The 7,610-nt window shown below is 36.0% G+C and overlaps 1 long non-coding RNA gene across 1 annotated transcript; it reads left to right on the plus strand.

Moving 5' to 3' along the window:
* The first annotated feature begins 2,871 nt into the window (after positions 1 to 2,871).
* Positions 2,872 to 7,087, plus strand: LOC121393222. Its single transcript, XR_005960865.1, has 3 exons — positions 2,872 to 2,949; positions 3,748 to 3,928; positions 7,037 to 7,087. It is a non-coding gene; the product is annotated as an uncharacterized LOC121393222 (long non-coding RNA).
* The last annotated feature ends 523 nt before the right edge of the window (positions 7,088 to 7,610 follow it).

Below are 7,610 nucleotides of genomic sequence, written 5' to 3' on the forward strand. Positions count from 1 at the left end.
ACACACATTACAGTGCTCCAACGTTTTGGTCCCTCTTGGGACCTTTTTCGGTCCACGTTTGGACCTTTATCAAGGATCCTTGACGTGGACACGTTGGTATGCACAGTGGAATAAATCATCACTAACAAGAAATATTGGAGTGCTTTTCTTCTTCATCATCTTCCCGAAGACAGCTTGAGTAATTAGCCAAAACGTTGAAGCAATAAACTGATTATATTATTTCAATCACAAGCCCTGTTTAGTGAGGTTCTTTTCATGGTATAGATATTTATTTTTTATATATAAAAGGGGAGGCACTCATGGATCCATGTATTAATGAATTTATTGAATTATTTACATATTTCCCCCATCTACGTGTTTCGGTTCCCTTAGAACCTGAGGATGATTGTAGTTAGGGAAAAATGGAATAATTCAATAAATTCATTAATACATAGATCTGTGAGTGCCTCCACTTTCTACAACTATATAAACACACACACACACGTATGGAATCTGTTGTCAATAAGTAGGAATGGGCGAATTTGACCCGTTTCGTTTCACCAAAAATTCGCCCATCCCTATCAATAAGCCCATCATTCAGAAAGCTCCAAATTATGGGAAGACCATTTCCCATATACTCTATTTTTAAAAGTAATTTCCTTTTACACTGTAATAATAAAACAGTACCTTGTACTTGATTCAAACTAAGATATAACTAATCCTTACTGGAGATAAGCCAGTCCTATTGTTTTTATTTAATAGTTATATATATTTTGTTTAGTAGAGTTAAGGTACGATGATTCAAACTATGGAAAGATTTCTTATCTGGAAAACTACACATCCTGAGCATTCAGGAGAACAGGTCTCATAACTGTTTGAACATATACTGTACTGTATATATATATATATATATATATATATATATATATATATATATATATATATATATATATATATATATATATATATATCACACACAGAGCAGAAGAAGTGCACCTTGTATAACAACTACCAGTGACAAAAGCATGTTGACATTAGCTGCTACTGAGCCTACAAAGCACCACATGTTGTTATACTTCACTACTATGCATACTGTTGTAGGCGTTCTACCTGAATGTAAGGCGAACACAATGCTTATTGCATTGAATCTTACTTAATAATAAATTCCTTGCTTTTCGCACCCCTCCAGTGAATAGAAGCAATTAAGTAATTTGTTTTTAATGGAATGCATCCTGTGAAAAATCCTTTGCAGTGATTAAAAATACACCCAGTAATGTACAGTACACTTTTTTTGCACAGGATGGTATGGTTAACTCTCTACAAACAGCAAAACAGGAATGCTAACTCTTTTTTCACAAACAGGTTTTATCGTAAAACATATTTATTAAACATCCACTACAGTTTAATGGCTGTTTTATAATTGTGATGGTTTTGTTGACGAATTTCACTGTTATTGGTGTCATTAATAGAGAAAGGTCGAACTCTTTGCTTTCCAGGCAGAAGACATTTGCGCTTGCATTCCCCAAGTATATAATTACTACAGCCTCTAAAAGCAATATTTTGGAGAATACATTTCTTTACAAGGGAAATGACATTTAGAAGACAATTATACGCAAACATTTAGTTTACAAGATACACTTAAAAAACATAGCAATGCATTCCATTGATGCACATTATTTTCCCCTTCGACCTGTGAACAAAAAAGGTTAAAGTGAGTGGGAGTTTCATGCAAATGATGTATATATATAGAACAAATGACTGCTTATTAGAAATACTGTGTTGACCTACAGTACACAGAGGGATAAAAGTGTGTTGTGTTAATTACGTTGTCTAGGCTAGAATCTTTAATTCTTGAGCAAATGGACTAAAGTCGTTTTTTAATTTGTTTTGTGGGACAAACTGGAGAGCAGGTTGTTCCTTATAAGTCATGAAAATAAGAACAAAAATATAATGGCAAGTAAAGCTATGCTTCTGTTCTACAATGTCAAACATAAAACAATGATTTGGATGAACTAGCTCGCCTACTTTCCATTTCTGTTTTATTACAATGTCATACAGACTTGTTTTTAGATTGATGTGCTTGTTCTTACATGTTTCCTGTTGGTATTTAAGCAACGTTAAGTACACTTCTTAAAAACAATTTGGGAAAAATCCTGCACAAAAGTGCAAAAAATAACAGGCATTTTGGGGTCAATTAAACAATGGTCTGTATTTTATTATTAAGCATTAAAATAGAGATTTCCTGTGTAACAAAATAATTATCTAAATCCTTAATCAAGGCAAGTGATTTGCTCTGTAGATTAAGGGGCAGATTTACATAGGGTCGAATATCGAGGGTTAAATAACCCTCGATATTCGACTGCCGAATGTAAATCCTTCGACTTCGAAGTCAAAGGATTTACCGCAAGTTTTAATTCTAATCCATCGACCAAACGATTTTTCTTCGACCAAAAAATTGTTAAAAAGCCAATGGGGACCTTCCCCATAGGCTAACATGGCACCTCGGTAGGTTTTAGGTGGTCGAAGTTTTTTTTAAAGAGACAGTACTTAGACTATCGAATGGTCGAATAGTTGAACGATTTTTAGTTTGATTCGAAGTTGAAGTCGTAGTCGAAGGTCTAAGTAGCCAAAAAAAAACATTTGAAATTTGAAGTTTTTTTCCCTCTATTCCTTCACTCGAGCTAAGTAAATGGGCCCCTAAGAATTTGATTGGGTGTTTCTGACACCAACTGAAAATATTTTTTTTTTCTTAAATTGCTCAGACCAGTTGAACACGACTTGACATCTATGTAATTTCCTGTTTGGTCTTTAATTAATCTGCCCCTTAATATATCTACATCTTGGCTTGCCCTTTATAATTGCAGATTATGCACTAGGAAGCAAAGAAGCCCTAGCATACATATTGATCAACACTGGACTTCCCATCACAACATGGAAACATGGAAACATGCAGTATACAGTATAGTAGTGGTAAGTCTACAGAATCTGGTCCGGCTGCATAATTGTGAAAATGTTTCACCACTCATCCAAGTGGCTTCTTCAGTTCAACTGACATGACATGAAAGAATCCCTTAAGGGAATTAGAGTCACCAGAGTCTGAGCTGGACCTAAACAGGATTAAGTCAACAAACACATCTGCAGTATAGTTCTGATCTGGTGATATCCACATGCTTTCAAAGCTTCTTTAGGATGCTTGCAATTACATTGTGCATTAATTGTGCTGACACAGACAAAGTCCCAGTACAAAAGTAAAAGCAAAGTAATGTGGTATATGCTGTCCATTATAGTGATATTGATATTATATAGATATTGGTAGATACAGTTTATGTGAGTGTATGGAGTAGTAGCAATCCTAGAGGGGGGCGGGCCCTGGTGCGTGATGCGCAGCTGGGCCCCGCCCCCTCCATACTCCCGCATTTGGCCCTGGCCCGCTCGCACCCCCTGCTCCCCCGGTAGTTCCGCCACTGGTATGGAAGGTTCGGTAGGAGTGTGCATATACAGATAAAGCCATCTGGATATCACATTTTGTTGCACTGTTATTTTTTTTAGTGTGGAGTCCTGCCTTTGGGCAGTTCTAGAGTGCAATTGTTTTAGTCCATCAGAATCAATATACTAAAAAAATTGCTGGTGTCGGGACACAATGCTACGAAATGTGAAATCCCACTGGCTACATCTAGATGTGTGTTGGGTGCATTTGGAGGGCCTGGGCTTCATGGGCTTTGGTCTTTTTTCAATCCAACTTAACTTTTTAACTGTGTAACTCCTCAGGAAAAAACTCAGCAGCCTATTTATATCTAAAGGACAATGGGAATCCTTTTGAACAATATGCATATTTTGGGACCGAGAAAAAGAAGATGGTTTGAAATATGTGTGAAGCAGACCATTTATGACAAAATGGAACAGCCATCCCTAAACAAAGTAGGGGGTTATGACATCACCTATTAGCAAGGTACAATTCTACTTTAACATTCTTACCCCAGCAGTTTCAAAACAATTCACTTAACTAATCATGTCAATTAAAAGGTTAACGTCTACAATACTGAGATTCACTGTACCATTGTGACCAGATCACACAGTAATTACATTACACTTGTTTCAACTAACTCCTACCCATCATAAAGCATAAAAAATAATACTCCAGACCTTCAATCTATATAAAACATTATACCACTCGCCCACCACATTTATAACGGTAAATTACGCTAATTCGGATAGATTTGTAATTAGTAGAGGTACACGCCAAGGCTGTCCATTATCGCCTCTTTTCTTCAATATAGCAATCGACCCGCTGTTACGACATATATTGAAATGCCAACAACTAGAGGGGATACAAATAGGCCAAACTAATCTTAAAGTGACAGCTTTTGCTGACGATATCCTGCTTTTTATCAATCAGCCGAAAATGGAAATACCCGCTCTCTTACAGATATTCATAGATTTGGCAAAATAGCAGGATTTAAAATCAATTTAGACAAATCAGAAGCTCTCCAACTATACCATACAGTAAACACGGATTGGCTTCCATACTTCCCTTTCAAAAAAACTAAACAAAGCATTAAATACTTAGGAATCCACATTCCCTCACACCATAAAGATCTATATTCCTTAAACATTAGGAAAATAATTGACACTATACAACAAGAAACGCTGCAATGGAAACACATTAATCTTTCCTTTCTAGGCAGAATACATTTCGTTAAAATGATTTTATTTCCCAAACTTTTATATCCAATACAGATGCTGCCATACTGCATTACACCTACCGATCTAAAACAATTAAATCAAATATTGAGAACTTTCATATGGAATAAAAAACGCCCACGCATTAGCCTTTTTAAACTGCAACAACCTAAAACCCTAGGTGGACTCAATTTTCCTAACTTTAAAGTCTCCAACGAAGCAGCCCTTCTTCGATATGCAGGAGACTGGATTCTAAATAGAGATTTATACACTACACTCTCTCTAGACCAAACTCTCTCAACTATCTATTGCATACACCTATACAACACATTCCAACACATATTAGACATAATCCATTATTCTTAGACACGTATAACGCATGGCACTCAGTCAGGAAAGCCCAGAATCTATCACGATATACCTCTCCTTACTTATCGTGGTTAGATAATAAAGATTTCCCACCGGGTATGCGGAATCCCATACTATATGACTGGAGTATTAGCGGCCTACGGAACATACACGACATATTAGATAGTAACAACTCAGTACTCTCTTTAGACAAGCTGGTAGAAAAATTTCCATTTACACACACCCACTTATACCTAAGTCTGCAGATCATTCACTTCGCGAACACTACAATCAAACTTCTAACAAATAATGACAAAAATAACGTATTAAACCGACTATGGAAGAACAAAAGTAGGCAACTCACAACTTCACACATTTATCAAACCATTAAACCACTTCTAGACATAGATAATGATGATAAACCTACTTTCAAATGGATTAAGGAGATACCTAATACCACAGAATCTGACATTTTGAAACAGCACACTAAAATTATGACATTACTTCCGGCAAGCAGGTATCAGGAAATGTCATTGCAAATTCTCCACAACTCATATCTTACTCCACTCAGAAGATTTAAAATGGGTAACCTCTCCTCAGCTATGTGTTTAAAATGCCACGCCCCTGAAGCAAATCTGATACATACCATGTGGTCTTGTCCCTTAATGCAATCTTTTTGGAAAGAAGTCATTTCATATGGTGCACAGATAATAGGGAAACCCCTCCAAATACACATAGCATGGGCTCTGTTCAGTACACTTAATTCATTTCCACAAATCACGAAAACTGAAAAACACCTCATGGGCAGATTGGCAGCAGCTGCCAGGAAAACGATACTGCAACAATGGCTACACACTGACCCTCCCTCAATGACGTTGGTGAAACGAAAACTACACCATATTTTCCATATGGACTGGCTGGAAACCATAACCAGGAAAGAACACAACACATTAAAATTCTTCAACACCTGGTCTACCTACATAGCACACCTCCCACAACACATCAAATGCCTCACAATCTACACCTTTAGACATACGTCATGGTATGAGATGGAAGTTCTCAAGGATCATCCTTTGATCATGGAATCATCCCAATATCTAGCAACTTTACAACAAGAACCATCAAGACCTGATACCGCGCCTCCCAGAAGTCATCAAACTAACAGACTATTGACCTCCTATCTGAATTAATCCTCACAGGTCCTACCCCCCCCCCCCCCACTGCTATAAACCATAATTGAGCTGAATGTTTAAAATGTTATTAAAATGTTATTGAACTGCTATATGATCGTAATCACAATTGCTCTGCTCTCCGCTTTATGGAAACATGTATGAATATTTGTTGTGATTATACTTTGTCACTTACAATAAAAAACAAGTTTAAAAAAAAAAAAATAATAATCCTGAAGGACAAATATATTGGTCAAGAAGCACTTTTTCCTTAAATGCAACTGGGCAGGAACTGGGCAACAACAATACTATGAAATAACTGCTCCCCAAAGCTAAATAAACTTAGCTAAAATAATCCAGTACTACTGTCCTGTGCTGTTTAATAGAATTTGGTTGAATAATTTATGGTTGTACCGGTGTGGTCAGTTTAATGTGAGCTGGGATTTCACTGTCAAAATATCTGCTTCCCAGTTTGTCAAGATGAGGGTTTGAAATGTTGACAATTATAACACCTATAGAATAAAAAAATCAAAACAATTCAAACTCCATGATGTAACAATAGTTGCTTTCATAAAACAGCTTATTATGTGTCATAAAGGTACTGGTTGTGCATTTATAAGTGAAAGTCTTCACATAAGAAGCAACCATTTATTTACTTTTAACCAGAGGATTTTAAAATAAACACTTTCCTGTGAAAGAACACAGTAAATTCTTAGTGGGGTCTTGGCAATAATCCTTCAAACTTGACTACAATAGCAATGTCAAGATGAAATAAAGAATTTACATAGCAAATGTGACCTTGAAGTAAAGAGTTGACTTAAATTCTTCTGCATTAAGTGACCAAATATTCTTTGTTACAGTCCCATGAGCTTTACATGCAGGATAAGAGAAAAATACTGAGTGACTAGGAATAAATAAGATTGACAGAGATGGATGGCTGTTTGTAGAAAGCAGCAAAGAAATATTCAACTTTAAATGAAATGAAAGAGTTTGAAAGGTGAAATATACAGATTCAAACATTTGCAAAAAAAGTGAAAATTGTGAAAGGTCATGGGTATATAAACATACTATTTCATCTTTTGTAATACATTCCTGGGTACACCGTACTGTTGTTTTTCATTTTGCCTGTATTCCTGCCTTTGTATTTAATCATTACATGTTTTAATAGACTTACTAAATTTTTCAAATTACAGAAAGCTCCCTTAAAACTCCACAGCCCCCGAAAACCCTAGGTCCCAATCATTCTGGATAACAAGTCCCATACCTTTATTACTTTATGCCCAATATATCCAAAATAATACAATAGAAACAAACTCTGAAGCTAAATGGTGATTGTAAATTGTATTGTAAATTGAAAATACCATGCTGAATCATGCATTAAGGGGGTTATTTATCAAGCTCCGAATATTCGAACCTTAAATAATTTGTAGTTTT

This window comes from Xenopus laevis, chromosome 4S, assembly GCF_017654675.1.
Source record: "Xenopus laevis strain J_2021 chromosome 4S, Xenopus_laevis_v10.1, whole genome shotgun sequence".
NCBI classification, from domain to species: Eukaryota; Metazoa; Chordata; class Amphibia; order Anura; family Pipidae; genus Xenopus; species Xenopus laevis.